The sequence below is a fragment of the Dunckerocampus dactyliophorus genome, chromosome 6 (genome assembly GCF_027744805.1).
Source record: "Dunckerocampus dactyliophorus isolate RoL2022-P2 chromosome 6, RoL_Ddac_1.1, whole genome shotgun sequence".
NCBI lineage: Eukaryota > Metazoa > Chordata > Actinopteri > Syngnathiformes > Syngnathidae > Dunckerocampus > Dunckerocampus dactyliophorus.
Window position 1 is genome coordinate 12727123 of NC_072824.1, and position 22524 is coordinate 12749646.

A 22524-nucleotide genomic window follows, 5' to 3' on the forward strand; every position below is an offset into this window, starting at 1 on the left:
CACCTCTTGACTGTTAGGCAGACATGCTTACCACATATCCATTGTGCCGCCATTCGTCAGTTTTCCACCGAACGTTGCTTTTGGTACAAATCCTTATGATTTACCCTAAGAACAGGCGTGATTTATGGTCATTTGTTATGCAAAATGTGTGTTAAGGGACTGAGAAGTCTCTCGTGTTAATGGCAGTATGGGAACATAACAAGAGTTTAATGAAAGACAAAAACAAAGAGCATTCATCTTCGAGTGTAGCTCTAGCCTGTTCACAAATGCTGAAGGAATAGAAACCACCATTTCTCTTGTGCAATCTCCAGCTGTCTTTTCACAAAACAAGGAAATAACTTCCATATTCAGCACGAGCCAGAAAATGGCAAATGACAGATATTGGGCTGAACGGGGGGTGCACGGCTCTTTACTAACCTATGCGGCAGGCAGTAAAATAGCAAGCGAGCCAACAACAGGAGAAATAAATGGCTTTCTGGACAAAGGCAGCGGCAAAGCAGAAAGCATTTCTCCTGAGGCTAAAACGGGGAATGAGAGAGACGAGGGAGGAGGAGGAGGAGGAGGAGGAGGTGTACATCACCTTGTGCAGCGCTCCATATCATTTGCATGGTTTATACTCTCCCAGGCCCCCACCATGCAAATGACTTATAACGTGGAAATAGAGAGACTTTGGAGTTGCTGTCAGGAGTGAATTTATATGTGATTGCCTGACAGGCTCCATGTCCTAAATCATTTTCAATTAGATGACACTTTCAATATCCAGCCTCTGATTTAGAGATATTAAAAAGTTCTCCACAATTCTCCACAGTTGAAAGCAGGCAAGCTTATCTGCAACCCTGCACATCTCACTTTTCTCTCGCTCTCTGCATCTTCTTTTCATCACAGGTTTCTCATCTTCCCCCTGTTAAAAAAGGGATGCTTTAAAAACGAGGAGGTGAGGGCCGCCCTTGCATCTCAAATGGAGGAAGATTTGCAATTTGTTGTAAATTCCCCGCGTTGTTCATTGTTGCATGCAAATGCCGCACTGAGACAAATGCACAAATATTTTGAAGCAATTGTGTTGCAGTGAGAATGCAGGGATATAAGTGAAGACTACATCTGTTACAGAAAGGCTTAGGAAAGGCCTTGTTGACATTCATGTGGAATTTATGACAGCATTGTGCTAAATTGTGGCTGCATTCTTAACAGTCGCTGCCACTGAAAACCTACCTCATGGTGCTTGTGACCTGAATAACCATGAAATGCCATGTTAAGCAGGTGAAACTCACAAACAACCTTTATGTGCTCCTTCTGTGGCAACACATCAAGCTAAGTGAGCATCGATCTTGTATCTCTTTAAATAGTCCTCACGCATTCACACTGTGTTCATGTGGCCCAGTCTCTGCCCTTTGTGGAAGCTGCATTTCAAGCATCGCCTGCAGTGAATTTAATGATGCTGTTGCATGTGCCTAGCCCACATGCATTTACTGTAACCAAGAGCATCTGCATGCACCTACTACATCCAACCTTTATTCATGGCAATAAAACTGACAAGGAGCCATCCTCATCAAGAGCTAGTATGAAATTGTACAAAAGTTGTCAGCTCTTTTTAGAACCTTATCGCATATCCTGAGCTGGAGGCTATCCCAGCTGACTTTGGATGAAAGGTGGGCTACACCACGGACTGGTCACACATAGACAAACAAAAATTCACATTCACGTTGTGTGTCAATGGGAACTCACACTGGCCGCATGGAAACCCACCACATCAACCTGCACTGTGGCTGCATGTACAAACCTGCACCTGTACCTGCTGAAAATTTGCAAAAACACCCTCAACACAACATAAACATGTCAAATATGCTTCAAAGTAAAGACTTTAGGGTATAAACATTATTACTGTATTTTCCGGTGGATAATATGCACCGGTGTTCAAGCCGTACTAACTAGAAAAACAGATTTGTACACATTTAAGCCGCACCAGACAATAAGTCACACATTTCCACATCAGAAAATAACATATTGTGGCGCACACAATTCCAAGAGGACCAGGCAGCTCTTTATTTGACAGGAGCCAATCATGAGCTATGAGAAAACTCACAACAAGCTTCTCAACCCAACGGAAATCGCAGGAGGTCCTTACTCAATATAACAGTTTGACTCATGGTGTCATCTGAGCTATAAGGCTAAAATCATCACACAGCAACTCAACACTGAAAAGGTAGTTAGGAAATATAGAAGACAAGTACCAATATGAGTTTAAAATGAAAAACACCATCTATTTTAACTTCTGCCCATAGTGCATTATTCCCAGCAGCGCAGTTCATTGGCCAACGGCTGCCATGGGTGCCAGCCGAATTCATTATTAGCGTCATTTCATGAGCTGAGTCTGGGAGCTCATGAGCTCCCTCTGGTGGCCCGACAGCCATCCGGAGCTATAAAGTAAAAGTCCTAAACAGGAAATAATGGTGGAAAAAAGGAAAACCAAACTAAGAGTCCAGACTGTCAAGCGGAGGATGACAGCAGGGTTCAAAGTTTAAGAAAAAAGTGGCGTCATATATATCGTAAATTACGGTAATCCATTAGTAAAAAAAAAATCCATAAGAAGCAGAAAAAAAATCCAATGCAGTGGATGCCCGCACATTTGCAATTCAGCATTCACAGTCCCATAAATTTGCCGATTTTTGGTCAAACATTTTTTTTCTTTGAAAATAAGCAATTTTTTTCCACAGAAAACACATCTTATTTACCCTACGTCAGTAATCATTTTGAAATATTTTTTTTATGAATATGTGGTACTACAGGTAAAATGTACAGCATATGTACCACTGTTAAAAAACACACACACACTTTGGATATGTTTATGTCATTACGCTTCACTGATCATGCTTTTTCATAAAGCACTGAGATTTCGCACTTTATTTGGCAGTCTTTGAATGCACCATAGTTGCAGCGAGACACAAAAGAGAAACATATATATAACTTCTACACCATGACTCTGATTCAGGGTAATGAATAAATAAATAAATAAATAAATAGATTTTAAAAAAGCACTCTCACACACACACACACACACACACACACACACACACACATAGCTGACATAGCTAGTTAGCCCCCAATTTATTTATTTTAAACTGAAGAAAGCGTTTCAAACTGAGTGGGGAAGAAGGACAAAGAAAGAAGCCAAAAACTTACCACTTCCACACGGCATGGGAGCAGAACCTTCTTTCACTCTATCATGTCGGACATGTCATGTACCATGAATGTTTTGTGTCATTACTGATGCCTAGTGACCAGAATAGTACATATGACTTGTCTTTCAATATTTTTTGACGAGTTATGGGCCATAGTCAACCACGAAACAGTTATAATTTATTAATTAATACATTTTTTAAAAAACGCAATAGAGTGAGGAAGCGTACTTCATCCTGCTAACTAACCAGGTGCTATCAAAACACGGTACTTTGTAAAAGTCTTTGACACCATTGGCATTGTTGTTGTGGCTGTTCTGTGTTGATCTATAAAATGACCATGTCCTTCCACACAGCAAACACCTCTGCCACGAACATAGGAAGTGAAAAGCAATTGTGGTTTTTTTACCCTTTTATACATTTTTTTAAATCAGTTACTTCCTGGTTCGGTGGAGGATGACCAACGGGCAATGCCATTTTGATTCTGTTAGCTAGTGACTCAAAAAGTTAACATGAACATTATCCACATCCTCAACAAAATGTAAAATATGGTGCGGCCAAAATTGGCTCTGCCATTTTTGAGTAATCTTACTGACTGTATATGTCTTATTATTTAATGTTTTATTACACCAAAATGACTGCTGGGATGGCCTAAGCCTTTGGGACTACAGTTTAATATTGTCAACTGACAGTTGGTGAAGGTATTTATTTTTATTAGAATCTCTGACTATTACTCTTACAGGAACTGAAAATGGAAGAAGATATGGTTTGCCTCATTCTTCAATAAAAGTGACAATGAGGAGTCCATTTCATTTCGTAAGCTTGATCCTCACAAACACTCCAGTGAGCGCCCAGTAAACAGCCTCGCATTTTGAAGCAATAAAATCTAGATGGTAATGGACACGCAATAAGTGAAAATCCCATGTAAGCAAATGGCATCTCCTCCCATCGTCATTACAGTCGACCTGGCAAACTTCAATCTTCACCCTCGCTGCCCTTTCAGAAGCAATAAAACCAAAAGCTTAGTTGGACCTCTCCAATCTGCGCGACATGTTGCCCACTACCTCATCGTCCACCCCCACCCCTCTACGTCTGCAGCCTTTTCTTCATCCAAGCATTCTCTCTTTCCCTGTGCTCCTCCTATCCCATCTCTTCCATCTCCCCCTCTTATCGGCGCGCACTTCTCCTCCTCTACCTCCTCACCCTCCTCCCCCTCCTCCCCGTCCTGTGCTGTGATTGCGTGAGGGGCAAGGCCTGTGCAGGGGCGATAACGCAAAGAAGCCGAACAATGGGGGCAAAATTGTAGAGACTAATGGAAAGGAGTTGGAGGTGGAAGGGATCAGAGACATAAATCAGAGTGCCTGGCACTGATGGGGCTCTTCAGCAGCAATACGAAAAGCAATGCCTCTTCAAACCGGGCACAGGATTTAGCACACGGGTCCTGCGTACTACTCCTCCTTGTCACAGATTGAGAGAAAACACATGAGAAATGACCTGACAAAAAGACGAGCTATGCCAAATGACATGCACGCACAAAAAACAATGCCGTATTGAGAGATTTGCCTAATTTGAAATGTAAATATAGAAAGTGATTCTGCATGTTAACAATCTAAAAGCACTTTGTGAAGGGATATGCTAAGCAGACACCATGTCAATCTCTATGGAGATGGATGGGGGTGGGAGGCGAAGGGGGCCACAGCTCCCGGAAGACATTGAAAGTGATAACCAGCCAGGATGGATGAGTCACATTTTACCTTTATGGTGTTCGCCTATTCACAGTCTAAAGATAATGGACACAGCCACTTAGCAATTAGACCTAGAATTAAAAGAGCTTCTCTCATCTTCATTCTGATTCACTGCCTTTCTTATTCCGTCATTTTTTTCTTACCTGCCACTGTTTCTAAGTATCGGAAAGTAAATGAATTTCTTCAGCATTTTTTATGCAGTTAAAAATGTGATTGAAGACTCCTGTAGGGAGAGTGACTTCAGGGCAAAGAGGCTGAATAAGGAGGCTTTTAGCAAGTTGCAATTTACAGCCAAGGTAATAAATGGCTTTGCTGCAAATAGATGCCATATTATTCATATCTGAATTGCTACAAAGAAAGTAAAATGACATGACAAACATTTTCAGCAAAAATATGTCTCTAAGGCCTTACACTGCCATTATGCACAATGTCAGAGAGACCTCAGATCATAAATACACTGGTCGTGGCCACCCCTGGTCACCCTGTAGCGCCGCCACTGGATGTGAGTGCACAAGCACAGGCGCAGGCGCAACATCGGCGTGTCATACTTGTATAATTAACCACTCCACCTGCCAGTTCATAATGACAACAGCTACCTTGCACAGTAGAAATAAACACAACGACTTGAAATGGCTATAAAGATAGGTTGTGGTAATACCGGGACATATAATGAAGTTATGGCACACCAGAACCCACCAAAGGCTGAATGCTGTACAGCAGTGTGAGTGAGTGTGCTCTCAGGCAGTTCTTCTCAACTGGTTAGCTGCGGGACCCGCCATCATCCTTAATGACATGGCTCAAATTGCAAACATTTTTGAATGCAAACTTCTCAAATATATTGTTTATTTAATAATTTACATTTATTTAAATTTAAAGGGAAAGATGTTTTGCTTGATGGCACCCATGTTTTTCAACCAAACTTGCTCAAATTTCACAGACATGTGCGTGTCAGTACCCTAAGGGTGTGTACCAAATTTCGTAATGATTCAGCTAAATATCCTAAAGTTACAGTGGGTGTTTTGTAAAACCCTCTGAGAGATTTCCAGTCAATCTGACTTAATTTTGGGTTCAATAAAAGCACCCCCATGTGGCATATTTGTCACACAAGCAACACAGTAGGGGTGCATGTTTTGCCAACATAACTATACAGTTGTCACTCACTACATCGTGGTTCGAACATCGCACCCTCCCTCTACCACGTTTTTTCCAAATTTTATTAATTAATAAATGAATGTTTCGTTGTTGAATATGTTCTATTATTAGTAAAAAAAAAATGCATATTTTTTATAAAAATGTTACATATGTTACGTCATGGCCTAAATCAAGCATTTTCAAGCATAAAAATGGCAAAATAAAGGAAAATACGAATATAAGGTATTCAAAAGACGGGATATGAAGTTTAATACAGTATTTGTGACTTGTTGTGTGCGCCTTTAAGAAGTGGGGCCTGGGAAGAGACGTGTGTGATGTCAGCTAGCTAGAGTTGACTGTTGGTTGAGTGCTAGCAGCAGGTTAGCAGTGTAGACAGTGGTCGACAGCAGCTCCTGTGTGAATGTTCACCTTAAAAAAAAGTATTTAGAAGGTCATAAACAGGTTTTTTAATGTTCTAACTACAAAAATATTCAATTTGTTAATACTGAATTCGACGCAAATTCACTTATCGTGGTCAAGTCTGGAGCCAATTAATAATAGCCAATAAACGAGGGACGATTGTATGTGACGAGTAAAGGTCTCATTCTCTTTTTGGCATCTCTAATCATCTCTAATCTTATGATGCAAAACGTATTTCATGGGCCATCGTTGGAAATTCATCACTGTGACTGCTTTCTTACCAGCATCTTCCCCGTCCTGAGAAACTGTATTTGTGAAGGTCAGTTTTGTTTAGGTAGCGTGAGAAAAGACATCCTTTGTGGGGCTTAAATCTCCATTAATCATTGCCCCGCTGTTCGCGACTCACAGATAAACGTTGGCTGTCAACCTAGAAAAGCGGAAAAATAGCACACAAAAAGTGGGAGATCACAGACTTGTTAAAAAATAATAAGCTGCTCCAGAGCCAGGGGCAGAGGCCTTGGTGAGATGGGAATTGCTGATTAAATTAAAAGCTCATTAATCAGCCCTTGACCACAGCTCCCCTGTATCTCTTGTTCAGCGTCTGACTTTGACTAGTTTTTTCCCTCACACTCTGCTTCGTTGCTGCCAAAGGAGGGGACATCCCTGCTAAGGGGTTAGGAATCAACCGCAGAAAGTGTTGATGAGATGCTTCCAAGACTAGCCTGGAATAAAAATAGCAATTTGGCCTTGCAATTGCCCCCTGGCAAAGTTTACCACATTATCCAAGTCTGCCAGTTCAACAATGGCAGCAGTCCACCAGCTTGATCGCAACAGCAAAGCTTTGTAGACTTCCTGCTACATTTCTGCTGTGATTTGGCAGCAGTGTTGGCGTTGTGTCTGGCTGACTGTGCAAAAGAGGAGAGGTGTGAATGAGCGACGGCTGTAGCCGTGAGAAAGCAACTCTCTGATGATGATGAAGTGCTTTTGAGAGCTGAGTGGCTGCCTCATAATGGTGATGATTATGCCCTGGTCATTAAACCTGCACATTACATCATGCCTGCCAGAAAGAGGAATAAAATTAAAAGGTATGTAAAATCGATTGTGGAGGTATAAAAACGAGAACAGGAAGTGAAGTTTTTTTTTAATTATGAATATTCTGAATCCTTAATATTCAAAAATTCGAACTACTTTTGCATGATTTAATGGATCCTTGTAACTTTGAGCAATGTCTCAAGCAGGGGATTTCAAAGTGTGGCACAGTGAGTCTCCTCTTCAGAGAACATAATATAGTTGGGGCCTCCTCTATTTCCTGAAAAACTGATTTTTGAAACTTGATCTTCTGGAGCATACTTTGTGCCATTTTCTGCTCACTCTCTTACTGTAGGAACTAAAAAAACAATTCATTTTGCCTTTACACTCGGGGTGTAACGGTTCATTCACTACATCGATGCAGGGATTTATATTCCTACCATTCAACTACATCGATCTGGGTTCTGAAGTTTCCATTCAGGATGACATATATAATCGATCTAACATTGTTTAAAAGGTAATCAATCGATTGAATCGATACTAGGAAATGAAGCATTGGATTTAAGCATGGCAGACTTTATATGGATGTGCTTCTTTTTAAGCACTTTTCATGATAAGGACGTTAAATGTTACAGTCTGCCTGTCGGTGACATCATTGTCTTCCGGGTATGCGGTGGTCATGGGAGTTGTAGTGGACCTGTGAAATACAGTTGAGTCGCTTCTTGTTCTTTTGGTCAGTTGATTCACTTTATTCAGTGTTCATATTCAACTCATCTGGCCTTATTTGAAACTCCTTTTAAGTGACATTTATGGGGACAATATGCAAAGTAAGGACGTTTTGTACGCCTCTGGACGGTAGTTATGCTTAGTGATGTCATCATGCAGCACCACGTGTTCAGGTCAAAACACATATGTGGGAATGTTACAAATACAATCCCCGTGTTTTAGCAATGCAAAAATCTAACACTGTGCGTGCACGCTCGATGGGAGGAGTCCGTGGAGACGTCCTTAAAAGTGCAATTTTTCATATGATATCATTTTTTCATTCGTATACAGAAAAGTTCAGTCCAACTTTAAGCCTTTCGAACTCATAGATCAAGTTTCAGGACAAGATAAGAGGTATGTAGGATATCAATTCACTTTAATATCTATCTAGAAACTAACTTTCATTAAAATATGTTAATTTTGCCGCGGAATTGAGGGCAAACAAATACAGCGTGCTGCTGCAGTATTTATGACACTTGATTTTCTTTAAACGGCTACTCTGTTGTTGTTGTTGTTCGTAGTGCGTTTGTACTTGCCAAGGTCCGTGGGTTAGTCACAGCTTGTGACTCAATGTTGAGGCAATGGGAACCAAAGGCACTATTTTCCAGGGTGAAATTTGCTGGGGTAGAGAAGCGAATGAGGTACCAAATTGAAGTTCAAGTCATGTTTTATCAGGCAGAATTAATCACAGACTTGATTTTACATATTTCAAAATTTCTAACACTGCAAAGCTGCAAAGCTGTCAGTGTATTCTTGATAGTTGCTGCACCTTTTTTTCAAATGGCTGTTCTAAGTACAGTTATTAACATTATTAGAGCCCTCTAGGCATGAAATAAGACACCTATCGTCACCTTAACATTTGATTTACTTAATATAATACATCAGTCGTGTACCCCTTCAGACATTTGACCTGAAGCCATGTACCTCCTACTCCTGCGCACTTAAAAAACATAAACCTTTTTATCTTAATTAACTTGAAATATTGAACATAATGAATTGGTTAATTCATTTTATAGTAATTCCGGGTAAAACATTTGTATTTTACATGGTCACATTTCGTAAAGTCTCACACCAGCACTGTAATCATCCTACACACCTTTAATTCCAGTGTGATGTTGGCATCCTTCTGTATGAATTGGTTGAATTTGAGCATCACATTTTTGTCCACTCACGATGGCTACGGTTTAAATCTGCATATTCATTTAATACCATATTGAAGGGGAACGTTTAACAATCATGATAAAGCAGTATCTGAAGCACAAAAACACATACAACCAATGGTAAAGCCTCACTTTAGGGGGAATCCCCACTCACAGTCACAGGTTTTCACTGCTGCGCCGTGCGAGGATTTCAACACTAGAATGAATGGAATCTTCAGGATTAAACACTCTTAATGGCCAAAATAATCATTAAACTTACTTATTTCTTCATATGATACACATAGAGCAATGAACAACGTCATGCTGTGTCTCCTTTCTGCTCCATTCTCTTTGCACCATGACGCATTCAGGTGCATTTGCTTTTGTGAGTGTTGGGCTCTAATTGTTTATTTTTATTCACGTACGCCCATTCCAATTGGCGTAGTCCTGGGGGTACGCGAACCCCACTTTGGGAACCTAGGTAAATAGATATAACAATACTCGTGTTTATTGTGTTACTGTGTTATTATTATGGTGATTATCATTAAGATTACTATGTTGTTATTATTGTGCCTGTTGTGAGATAATTCAAACCTGCAATAAAAGCCTGTTGTTCCAGAGATCAAGTTTGATGCTTGTGTGCCTCGCCGAACATTAAAGTAACATTAGTGACACCACCGACACCTCGTGACCAGTGTAGAGTACGACATAGCATCCATCACATTTTTGAACGCATCTTCTGAATGCCTTATACTGTATTTGTATTTTACTTCATATAGCCGTTTTTATACTTGGGGAAAAAAAAATGTATTTGCTTAAATATGCATATTTGTTATCTGTTACCATGTTGATGGTAATAAGGAAACTGGTCTGTAGTTTTTAAATTGATGTTTGTCTCCATTTTGTCCTTGCAGTTTTCTTAAAAGTAATGTTAAAATATCATCTGGTGTCGTTCTCGTGACCTGAGTGTATCGTGACACCCCTAATAGGGCTGTTTTTTTCATCTGCTTTGGAATTATGGCAAAGTAAAGTGTGCTGTAATGGTAGCGCCCGACTGCATTAGTGCCCATTATAAAGCTCTTATGTGGGATCTTCACCCCTCACAATCCTTTGGCTCCTCCCCTCCAGAAGACCTCTTAAATTGAACAGGAGTCCTTGACAAATCTGCCAACATCTGTTTCATTCATTGGTCGACCTTCGCTTCCCTCCAACCCTGCTTCATCTGCGGGGGGAGTAATAGGATCCCTGGGCTTGCTGACCCCCACATATGAAAAAGGCCACCGCACAAAGCGTGGAGGCAATGACCGCCTGAAAAAAATATATGGAATTGAAAAAAAGAGAGGAGGAAGAGCATGAGGAAAGCACAGGAGGATGATGAGGAGTGTTGAAAAAACCACAAGTGCCTATCGATGTGTGAAAGACATAATTGAAAATGTCAAAAGAGGTAAGGAATGACAGCAATGAACTGGCTGAGCATGTCGGTGCGCTCTTGTCAATGAGATACCACTGTACCTCCTCCCTCCTCTCTCTTAGGTCTTGAAACTGAAAATGCAGGGCTGCAGGCCAACACAATTTAGTTCGCAGCACATTTTCTGGAAGAAATCACAATTACGGTATGTCTTTTGTATTTACTTACTTACAGCACGTGGCGGTTGGCCACTGTAAAGCCTGGCTTATGCTTCCGTGTAGTCACTACGGTCTCCCCTCCAATACAATTGTGATTGTTTTATAGCTTTTTGTCTGGGTTGAGTGTGTGCAATTCTCTGCTGAAACACTAGGTGTGGTGTTTAGGGGCGTACGTACGCCGGACCCTCAACGCAGGAGCATAATAAAGGTGTAACCTGTCTGGTTCAACCAGCCCCACGTTCTGACCTGGGCTTGAACCAAGGCCTGCTGAATGAAAGTTGAGAGCGCTAGCCGTTCAGCTAAAAACCTTGACTGTCAACTGGACATCCAGCATGACTCTTAAGGTGTCAGGGACTCAGGTTTACCAACTTACATCCGCAGAGCCACACTAATAGCAGACACAATTTAGACAACAAGTACACAAAATACTGTCTCAAATCAGCAAATTGCACCACTGATAGGTGTCATAAAACTATCACTTTTATTCAAAAGAGCTTCATCAACCCTAATGAGTGACTGTGCTGCCAACACAGGAAGCCAGTCCAAGCTAGTCTCCATTCACATTCCTTATTTTAGCAGTGATTGAATCACAATTGCGGCATCTGACTGAACTCTAGTTCACCACACATTATTCCATTTTTGTGGAAGAAATATGTAATAACTTTTTCATTGCCACCAGAGAAACTGGCAAATGGCAGACTTGGAAACTCATCTGACCAGGACCTAGAAATAAGTTTTTCCAAAGGACAAGCACCATCGCTGTGCCGAGAGGGCAAACGGGCAGTGCAGTGGAAAAACGGCAACATGCCTAAAGTTTTTGTAGGATTCGGTTTTTGATGAAAATTATTGAAAAATATATGTTTTGGTTTTTGCAACCAAACAAAGCATCCAGCCATCCCACTGGTGACTGAGTCGGTGTGAAGAATGGATAGTGTTTCTTTTAGAGTTGGGACACATCAGACAGGTTCTGGCCAGGGAATTCTTTCATCATCTTCATTATGTGTGTGTGGGTGTATTACTTGTTCATAGAATGCACACAGAACAACGAACAACTCTGTTTATGTGTGCTTCTTTTCTCCTTTCAAGCTTTGTGCCGTGCGCTGATGAAGCGTTCAAGGGCACTGCGTATTTCTGAGTATTAGAGGAATCTGTGTTTCTTTTAATTTGGGATGGCTGCAAAAATATTGCAAAGAAGGTGAAAAACACTATTGTAATGCAACGCTTCCTTAATTAACACCGTTTGCAGGGGGAATGGTTTAACGGAGACACATTACAGAAAGTGAGCGGGGCCAGTGTGTGTGATGATGATTGTACCTGCTGCTGAAGTTTACAGTGAAGTTCAAGTGAGCAAGTATACAACTCTAAGCGGCCAGTCTTTAAAGCTACGTTTGTAATGTACTAGAGTGAAACAGTGTTCGTGTGGTTTCCCCCCTCCACCCTTTCCACTCAAATCTGTTTGCTAGTCTTCAATAAAGGTTAAAGTCATGTCCGATGTTCATTTATCCATTTCATGCATTATTTCTTTGTATTTTGCTTTGTTTTTCTGCAAAACTACAATTATTTTCTGTAAAATGTGTTTTGTGTTAACAGTTTTGGGTGTCTGGGATGGAGTCATTGGATTAACATTTACATGACATTTCGGTTTTCGAAAGACCTTTTGGAACAGATTATGGCGAAAACTGAGGTTTCACTGTGCTGGATTAAAAACGTAAAATATGAACATTCACAATAAAACACACAATAAAACATACTTGTGTTCTGCACACTCAAAACAAGGCAAAATCCAACATACTGTATCCTTTTCATTATATAGTATCTATGGGGTTTCTCAGCATAGCAGGTAGAAGTGGTGTGCATGTGAGCATATTCTAATAGCTACACTTTCAGAAGTTCAATGTGATGCAAGATCAGCACTTGACCTTAAGGGTCAGCTTTACCATTTATCCTTACCTCCATTTAACTTGGCCTTTACTCTCCTTTCCTCCTCTTGACTCATCCAAGCCTCTCATCTTTTCTTTTCATCTGTGAAGTCGATGACGAGACTCACCTGCGTAATGACCAGGAGATAAAATAAGTGTCAATTCAGAAAATATACCTGATATCAGTTTTATTTCAAGACAGAGGAAGGTGGAGTGACGGAGGGCGTCTTTGTAGTTCTACAAAGTAAATGTAGCATAATGTGTAGAACGCTGAATATGGGGTACTGTGTGACTTACAATGAAAATATATGTAAGAGACCTTAGAGTACAATAACACACAATTATCAGCTGAAAGGAGCAGAATCAGAAATGCATGGAAAATTAATCTGCTAGAAAAGGGGAAAAAAAGGATTTATTAAAATAGCTTGATGACTGAGCAATACGAGCTTGGCGCTAATTCATTTACACAGAGTGTTGCCTGGTGTTGCTCTGCAAGATATTATAGTAAGTACTCTATGTATTGCAGGGGTGGGGGGGACAAATTAAAACAGTTGTCAGTGAACATTTGCCAGTTAAAGAACATTCTGGCTTAATACATGCAGTCATCAAAGAACATGGCTTTGAGGCGGGGATGTGAACACACCTTATTATATAATCAACAGCACATTCCTTCAGCATAAGAGAAAAACCTACAGTGCTCACATTCTACAGACCTACTTTTTAAGTTCATAGTTCATGTCAACATTACGTGAAGTATCAGCGTGGTCAAAATTCATTTGTGTATTTAACTGTTTAGTAATTGTTTTGGCCATATTTCCATTTGTGTCTATGACTACCATGACACTATTCCTTTTTACCATCGTTAGTGGACTTTTTATGTGGTTGCATCATAAAAAAAAAAACGCATTGAAAAAAGCCAAAGAAAAAGGCAACAGCAGAGTTAATCCTTTCAGTGGTGACGTAGCTGATGTCTCACAAGACGTGTTGATGTCCTGTGTGAGGCATGATGATGGTTTGAACTCCAAGTGTTGTTTAAATTGAGGAGCATTTTAATGGATATTTTTTTCAAACTGTACGACTTTTGGGCCGCTTGTCTTGAGTTTCCACTGTATGTAGTACCAGGACGAATTAGGTAATTGGATCAACAATGAAAATTGACTGCTGTTTCTAAATCATAAAGTACAGTGTACAGTACCTCAAGTTTTGCGATTAATTCCTCCCAAAAGGTCAGACAAAAACTCAAATGTAGGAAAACCAAATACATTTTTTCCATAAGAAATAATGTAAATTTAATTACTGTCATCTGTGTACCCCGCCTGTCCCCCGAAGTCAGCAGGGATAGGCTCCAGCATGCCCCCGTGACCCTAATGAGGAGAAGCGGTATAGAAAATGGATGGATGGATGTTCCAGATGGCCAAAATATTTTTAAAAAATACATTTTCTAGAGAATGATTATCGTTTTATATGCAGAAAACAATGTGAAATAATTATAAATGACGAATGAATTGTATAAATGAATATTTCACATGGGCCGCACGGTGGTCTAGTGGTTAGCACGTTGGCCAACACAGTAACAGCTTGGAGATCGGGAAGACCTGGGTTCAATTCTCCCCTGGGCATTTCTGTGTGGAGTTTGCATGTTCTCCCCGTGTGCGCGTGGGTTCTCTCCGGGTACTCCGGCTTCCTCCCACATTCCAAAAACATGCAGGTGAGGTTAATTGGAGACTCTAAATTGTCCATAGGTATGAATGTGAGTGTGAATGGTTGTTTGTCTATATGTGCCCTGCGATTGGCTGGCGACCAGTCCAGGGTGTACCCCGCCTGTAGCCCGAAGTCAGCTGGGATAGGCTCCAGCATGCCCCCGCGACCCTAATGAGGAAGAAGCGGTATAGAAAATGGATGGATGGAATATTTCACATCACTTCTACCTTTTGCACGAGAACCCATGCAAAATTTAGGTTTAATTTTGCATCAAAAAATGAATCAAGTGAAAACTGAGGCATTCGAAAATGGGAGTTGGACTGTATGTATTGGTAAATAAATCCATTCAATATGGAAGTCCAAAGCTTTTCATCTACGCTGTGCCACAAATGCTGCACAACTGAGGACATGTCATATCAATACGTGTCTGTTGACCACTATTGATTTGTATTGACCACAGTTGAGGTAAATCACACTTCACATCTGGGGGGGGGCCTGCAGGGGAAAAAAACAACACCGTTTTGCTTATGGCAGGGGTGTCCAATGTACAGCCTGAAGGCAATTTACAACCCACAGCTGTTTTTTTATTGGCCCTCAGCACATTCTAATATAAACAAGAAAATTAAAAAAGAAACAACAGCAAAAAAGGGTGGGGGAAAGCAGTAATTTTATGTGAATAAAGTAAAAAAATAAAGGAAAAAAAAAGAAATAAAGAAGAAGAAAGAAGAAGAAATAAACAAAACAAAGAATAAAGTTGCCATGTTAGAGAAATTAGGTAGGGTAAAAGCTATAATATTACAATAAAATGTAAATATTATGATGATAAAGACATATAGTGACGTGAAGACAAAAAAAATCTGAAAAAGTTCAAATATCTGTATATATTTTTGAATAATAATAAACAACGGGAAAATGAGCAACATTACAAGTGTAATCTAATGAGAAAAAGTTCATACTAATAAGACGCTTTGTCAGCGAGCGATAACACAAAGCTGAGATGTAGGCTGTTGTTTTTCCTTTCAATAGAAAACATGTCTGCATATCTACATGGGCTGATTTCAGAAATGTAAACGCGGCCCCCGCATCCTTTGATGTTTCAGTATGTGGCCCTCGGTAGAAAAAGTATGGACACCCCTGATCTACCCCTGAACTGTCATATCTAGTCCTATCTCGTCATGCTAGAGTTGTCCTACCTAGTCTTTGGGCATGAACTGATGCATCCTGCTCAAATTAGACGCAAAATTGCTTATTCTAGTTTTTAAAAAGTAGCTGGAAATTTTGATATATTATATAGTTTGATAACATATTTAAAAACGTAGTATAATATGGCGCCATCTGTTTCAATTAGCAAGCCTATATTATGGCATCAATTCAAAAATAGATAAGAGTTATCGCTTCCAATTAAAATCCACAACAATGCCGCCTTGAAAGAACTGATTTACTTCTGAAGAAAAAGGATTTTTTTCAGGGGGCATTAATTAGGAGAAAAAGGGAACTGTGTGAGTGTATGGAGATGTTAGGATGTAATTTGCATAGCTTGATGACAGGAATGGAAATCACCATGATACATATAGAGGCTTTACACACATGCATTCATATTAATATATTGTGTAGACCATCAACACACACACACACAAAACACAACACATCAAAACGAGATGTGCAGTGAGGAAAAGCATCTTATCAGAGAATCCAAGTGCTGCTGCTATGAACCATGGAGAATGCGCTCATATTGAATAAAGTTCATCGAGTTTAGATCCTTGGCGTAAGCTGGTTGACGCAGGCATTTGATGAAAAAGCTTAACAGAAATGTCACTGACGTCTTGCCGGAGAGATTGCGAGACCCCCCGTTGTAAAAACATGTACTTTGTAAGCCTTAGTGCAGGGTCGTGTGCTCTCTCATGTGAGAGTGCAAACAACACACAGATGGGATTTGTTCATGTTGTCCTTAGAGGGTTAGCAAGGTAAAGGTAGCTCATATTACCTTTCGTTTTAAGCCCCTTGAAGATTGGTTTGTTGTATTTTTCCATGCAGCCTGTCCAAATAGAGGGAACAGGAGAGTGGAAGGATGAAGAGATTAAAGCCACCCACAAAATACTGAACTGCGTGGATGTAGACAACTACAATGTACATCAAGGGGCATTTGCAATTGCTTGATTTACAACAAGTCAGTTGTTTGACAAAGCATCGGGTCCTATGTCCATACAGTTGTCCCTCGCCACATTACGGTTCAAATTTTGCGTCTTCACTCTATCACGGTTTTTCACAAATATTTCAATTAATAAATCAGGCTGTTTCATGGTTGAACACAGCCTATTATTAGTAAATAAATATACATATTTAAGCAAATTTGACATTTTTTTGGCCTAAATTTAGCATTTTCAAGGATAAAAATGGTTAAATGAAAATAAAAATAAGACATATAATATAAATATAAGACAATCAGAAAACACACTGAAAGACGGCTTGATATGTAGTCTTTTACATTGGTCACTAGGTGTCAGTAACGTTACTGTAACGACCTGTGGGTGTTGTTGATGTTCTCAATTCTGATGTTCATGAACACAACTCACTGTTAGTCATTGGTGGATTAGGAGGAAGTGTTTTTGTGGGAGAGAGAGTGAGGAGGAGACAAGTGAGGAGGAGACAAGTGTGCAAGCTGAACTGTGTTTTCTGTTGGAATTGAACACTCCTATTGGTGTTAAGATTGGCAATAAAACTTTACAAGAACGTCAGACTCTGTGTGACCCTATAAAAGCGCTACATTTCATTAGCCACTGCAAGAAATCCCACAAGTAAAAAACTGAACAACAAGGAACTCTGCCATTGCTAACGTATGAGTCTATATTATGTCTTATTTTCTATTATTATGTGTACTATGTTGGGTAACACAAGTGTAAAGGGGTGTTATTTCATGTCTAGAGCACTCTAATAGTGTTAAAAACCGTATTTAGAAGGTCGTAAACAGGTTTTCTATGCCCTAAATACAAAAATATTCAATTTCTAAATGAGGAATCCTACTTCGTGGAATTCACTTATCACAGTTGGGTCTGAAACCAATTAAGCGTGATAAATGAGGGATGACTGCACATCAGTAATAAAGCTACTAACTTTCTACCCAGGTTACCGTATTGACCACAATATACGATGGTATTTTTTTCCCTACTGTCTGAAAAAGACATCTTATATTCAGAGTCTAGAGCAGGCTTGTCCAAACTGAAAAATCTCAGGGCGTGGAGGACACGTTGATATTTTTGCAGGGGTTCTGCCAGCGAACGGCAAAAATCCATGTGTAATTGATACACCCAGAAAAATGTCTATTTTTAACACACAGCTCACAGCTCCTCTTCCTAAACCTCCCGCCAGGGTGACGTTAACATTCTCTTCCAAGTTCAGATCATATGCTGATACTGATGCATGCTCCGATCGGGGTTTTATGCTGCCGATAGTGAAATCGTCCAATACCGATACCAATCACATGGATTAAGTGTAAAATTTTAAATTAATGTAAAAATTTAAATTTTTGCTATATCAGGCGTCACCAACATTTTTTTCTTGTGAGAGCTACTTTTACAAAAAGGAAAAGGAAATTTATTTTCATATCTTTTTTCAACCCAAACAAAGCAAATATGCTTGTTTTACCAGAACATGAACAAAATGCTGGTATCCACAACTCACTTTCTTATTTCAGAATGCATTTCTTTCTAGTGTTCTCACATTATTACCTGAAAACCTGAATGAAAAGCAGGCTTGCAGGCGCCTCATGTGGTCGTGGGGGGCTACCTGGTGCCCGCGGGCACCACGTTGGTGACCCCTGGGCTATATGATATGAAAGGGGAACCATCAAATTTAGACAAAAACATATTTGACTTATTTTTTCAAAATCACTGGTGAAACTTAGAAGATCCAGCACCTTCTTTAAGGAGAATTTGGATGCAAGAGCAGCTTGATGGCGCTCCAACGGGACCTCTAAGCAAACCCGGTTTCCTCCAGTCCAACCTCTTTTCGGGCTATCCGCCTTAGACCTCCGACTGGCAAGCACACACGGGTAAGTGTCCACCGTTTTAGCCGCCGCCCAACCGATAATCACATCGCAAGCCTCGAAGACTCACCACAACCCCCAAATGCCGCACCAAACTTTCAATACAGGCTGCATAGCTTTTATCACTCTCACAACAACAGGAAGTCCCACACGGCAGGCGTGCTTGTTTTGGCTTTGGAAAGGGAACGTGGACGGGAGACGGTCGCTATCTGCATTTGCCGACACTGTGCTTTTTCACGGAAATCGGCCGATACTGATCGGTGGCCAATCCTTCACTGATATTGTTTTTTTTATCAGGTCTTGAGATTTCGGGCTGCTCAGTACATGTTGGCCACACAGTCAGGAGATTGGGAGGACCTGGGTTCGAATCTCCGCTTGGACACCTCTGTGTGGAGTTTGCGTGTTCTCCCCGTGCGTGCGTGCGTAATTTAATTGTGTTTATTAAGTGTATAGGGCATATTGAGGAGAGACGGAGGACGCTCGTGGAGCTGAATCTAATCTAATAATTACAACACTCACTCTTATTGCAAATGGTGATCCAAAATCGGAGGAGCAGGAGGGTTTAGAGCGGGGAGCGAGTGCGTATGGGCGTATCAATACACACGGATTTTCACCATTTGCTGGCATTTGCAAAAGCAAGGATGTGCTGAAACCATAAACACATCAAAGACGTGACATTAACAAAATAGCGCTCAAATCAACCATGACATACACACATTTAAAATTGCTCAAGGTCTTTTTCACCTTCGTGGGCATGAAAGGAGGTACTGTATGTACTCATGCACACAGTAAATGTGTGCATGTGTGCTGTGTCAAACTGAGCCAGCCCCCAATGCACAATACAGCGCAGCCTGAGATGAGCTGACCAGCCAACAATGCTACAATCAGTGACACTCTGTAATGGGATAAGTGGTGGGTTGCAAATGCGTCAACTGGAGTGTGAACACCATGTTAATATGCAAATGAAGAGGAAAGCCTAACAGCTTGGCGTGCATGCCCCGTGTATTGCACAGCAGCCTGACACACTTACACAAGGCCTGTCAGATGTGGCCATGTGGTGGCCAAAGAGGTTGAAGCTGTAAATTATAGTTTATGGCTTATTGATTTTAACCTCGGGAGATTAAATCTTTATATCTTCCTACTGTAAGCAAAGTGAAAAAAAAAAATGTTTGCTCGACACAGACTGCGCTGTATTTCATGATGGCATTTTCATGTTCCGCGTTCATTTAAGCAACATAAACAAAAACATAAAAAATGAAAGCAAAAATGTACTGCATTTATCAGCATAAAACCATAGCTTGTAACAATATGTGAATATGGGGGCTCATGGTAGGCACACATACAGTTTTTCAATTCTATAGTACAATAATGTGTTTTTTATAAAATACTGCCCCAAGAGTGTCATTTTTCTTTTTAAAAAAAATGTAATTAAAACGCTGTACCGAACACTCAAAAATAAATACTGAGTCACCATCTGTCCTAGACTGGAGCTTGCATTTTTAGAGAGACAGGTGCAACTGTATTTATGAAAATGGTGTTTTAAACAATAAAAAGAAAAAAAGTCAAATAATAAAAGCAAAATAAGTAAATAATAAAACCATTAAAATAAACGATTAATCATTAAGAACTACTGGTATTGGTATATGTTTCTATATTTCTGAGGTATAACTTTTGAGTGTTAAGTTGCTGTGTGATGAGTTTAATGTTGTCTGTAAGATGACACTGAGACTGTTATGTTGAGTAATGACATCCTGCAACTTCCAATAAGTTGACAAGCTTGTTGTGAGTTTTCATAGCTCATGATCGGCTCCTGTTAATTAGACAGCTGACTGGTCCTCACGGTCTCATGCGTGCCACAATATGCCCTTGTATGACGAGCACACGTGCGGCTTATACACAGGTGCGGCTTATATATGTACAAATCTGTTTTTTCCTCAAAATTTAGTTGGTGCGTCTTATACCCTGGAAAACGGTACGATAAGAATGAAAACTTTATTCACAATTCACGTTTCTGACAAACATTACCTCAAATGACTGAAGTATTCATAGTATCAATATTTTGATTTGAGAATCGACTTTAGAGCATGAAGAGCTGGTATTGGAAGTATCAATATTTTAGTATTGATTCCTCCCCCATACCAAAATATTCATGTTAAGTTAATTGGCGACTCTAAATTGTCCATAGGTATGAATGTGAGTGTGAATGGTTGTTTGTCTATATGTGCCCTGCCATTGGCTGGCAACCAGTCCAGGGTGTACCCTGTCCCTCGCTCAAAGTCAGCTGGGATAGGCTCCAGCAGGCCCCCGTGACCCTAATGAGGATTAAGTGGTATAGAAAATGAATTCAAAAGTGAAAATACACAAACAGCAGTGCCAGCTAGAGCTAGATTTGCAAACAAGTCAAATGCAACATATTTTCAACATATGCTCTGCTGAATGAATGAATGAATTTGACTGCCAAGATGGAGGATTATATATCCACACTCACCAGGAGGTGATCAGACTTCTACAACAAAGTACCAGAACATTTCCTGGAGAAGAAAACGGTGCATGTACTTCACATACAGACCAAAGGTAAGAACACAAATGTTTTTTAGTTGATAAAAAATCAATAATTGGGACTAAGAAGAAAGTGAATATTTTCTTCTTTTTTTTTTGGTTATCCTCTTAATGAGCAACCTGCATTAACATAAACAAAAAATCCAAGGAGTCAGAGCCTCACCAGCCATGGACCTCACTGCACGTCACTGGTAATTTGGGTCTTTAGCTCATTGGACTGTGGAGTTGTACCTAATAAAGAGGCCATTGAGTGTGTAAGTGTGATTGCGCCACCTTCAATGAAGTTGCAGGCTTCTTAATCCAAGTGCATCTGAGCACCGTCTCTTGGCTTGAGCACACTTCCATGTCACTTGAGAGTAAAAACCTTGCCCTTGCACACGTACTGTATAATAGGAAGGCCAAGCGATTGAACTGAATAGCCATTTCTATGGCACAGTGGGGAAAAAATAGAATCACCAGAAATATGAGCAGGATTAGACTCAATTGTATATGAAAGAACATCACAATATCTGCCCCCAAGTGACACTGTTGCCTGTCAACCAGCAAATACCAATACAAAGACTGTCTCCTTCGTCTTCCTCTGCTGTTATTTATCTTTACGATTTGCGCCTTCAGAGCTGGGGAGTTTGTTTCTCATTTATGTGCATAAACAAGTGAGAAAAGGCAGGTGCCACTGAGCAGAGTGGAGCGTTTGCCGAATGCCAAAGTGGAAAGAAAAGCAAATGAAAATGAAAATGACATTTGGCAGGAGCCAAATGACAGCACAATGTGCCTCCAGCTCGTTAGAATAAAAGTCCAAAGAAAAAAAAGAATTTTTCTTTGTCCTTTCAAGCTATGCCTTCTCCCCCCACTCATGCTCCACCAACAGCCCCCGTCCCCCTTTAATTTTCCTGAGGACTGAGGTGCCTGCCTGCCTGGCACATGACATTGATTTCCATCAGAGCCTGGAAATAACCTCGCGGCTGTTGCCAGGGTAACTCGCATCTACCTTTTTGCATTTTTTGCATATTGCCTCAGTCTCTCTCTCCCCCCCCCACCCATAGCTCACGTAGCAGTGGGATGACAAATGCTCTCAGGTTGAGCGGGGGATGGGGAGGTGTATGTGTGTGTGATGGGTGGAGGGAGGCGCTGCAACGGTCGGGTGGGTGCCGAGAGATGGATGGCTATGCCAGGCAGGAGCAAGCAGGGCCATAGAAACTGTGGCATGTACAGTGAGCATGTGCGCCATGGGGGGAGGGTTACTGATGTCTCTCCACTGGAGGCCGGCAGGGGCAG

At 40.6% G+C, this 22524-nt stretch overlaps 1 long non-coding RNA gene across 1 annotated transcript in view; it reads right to left on the reverse strand.

Moving 5' to 3' along the window:
* The window catches only part of LOC129183341 (uncharacterized), a 124280-nt gene that overhangs the window by 89461 nt on the left and 12295 nt on the right, over positions 1-22524 (reverse strand). The window contains exon 2 of the long non-coding RNA XR_008570786.1: positions 12979-13075. This is a non-coding gene — a long non-coding RNA (uncharacterized LOC129183341). The remainder of the gene's footprint in view (positions 1-12978; positions 13076-22524) is intronic.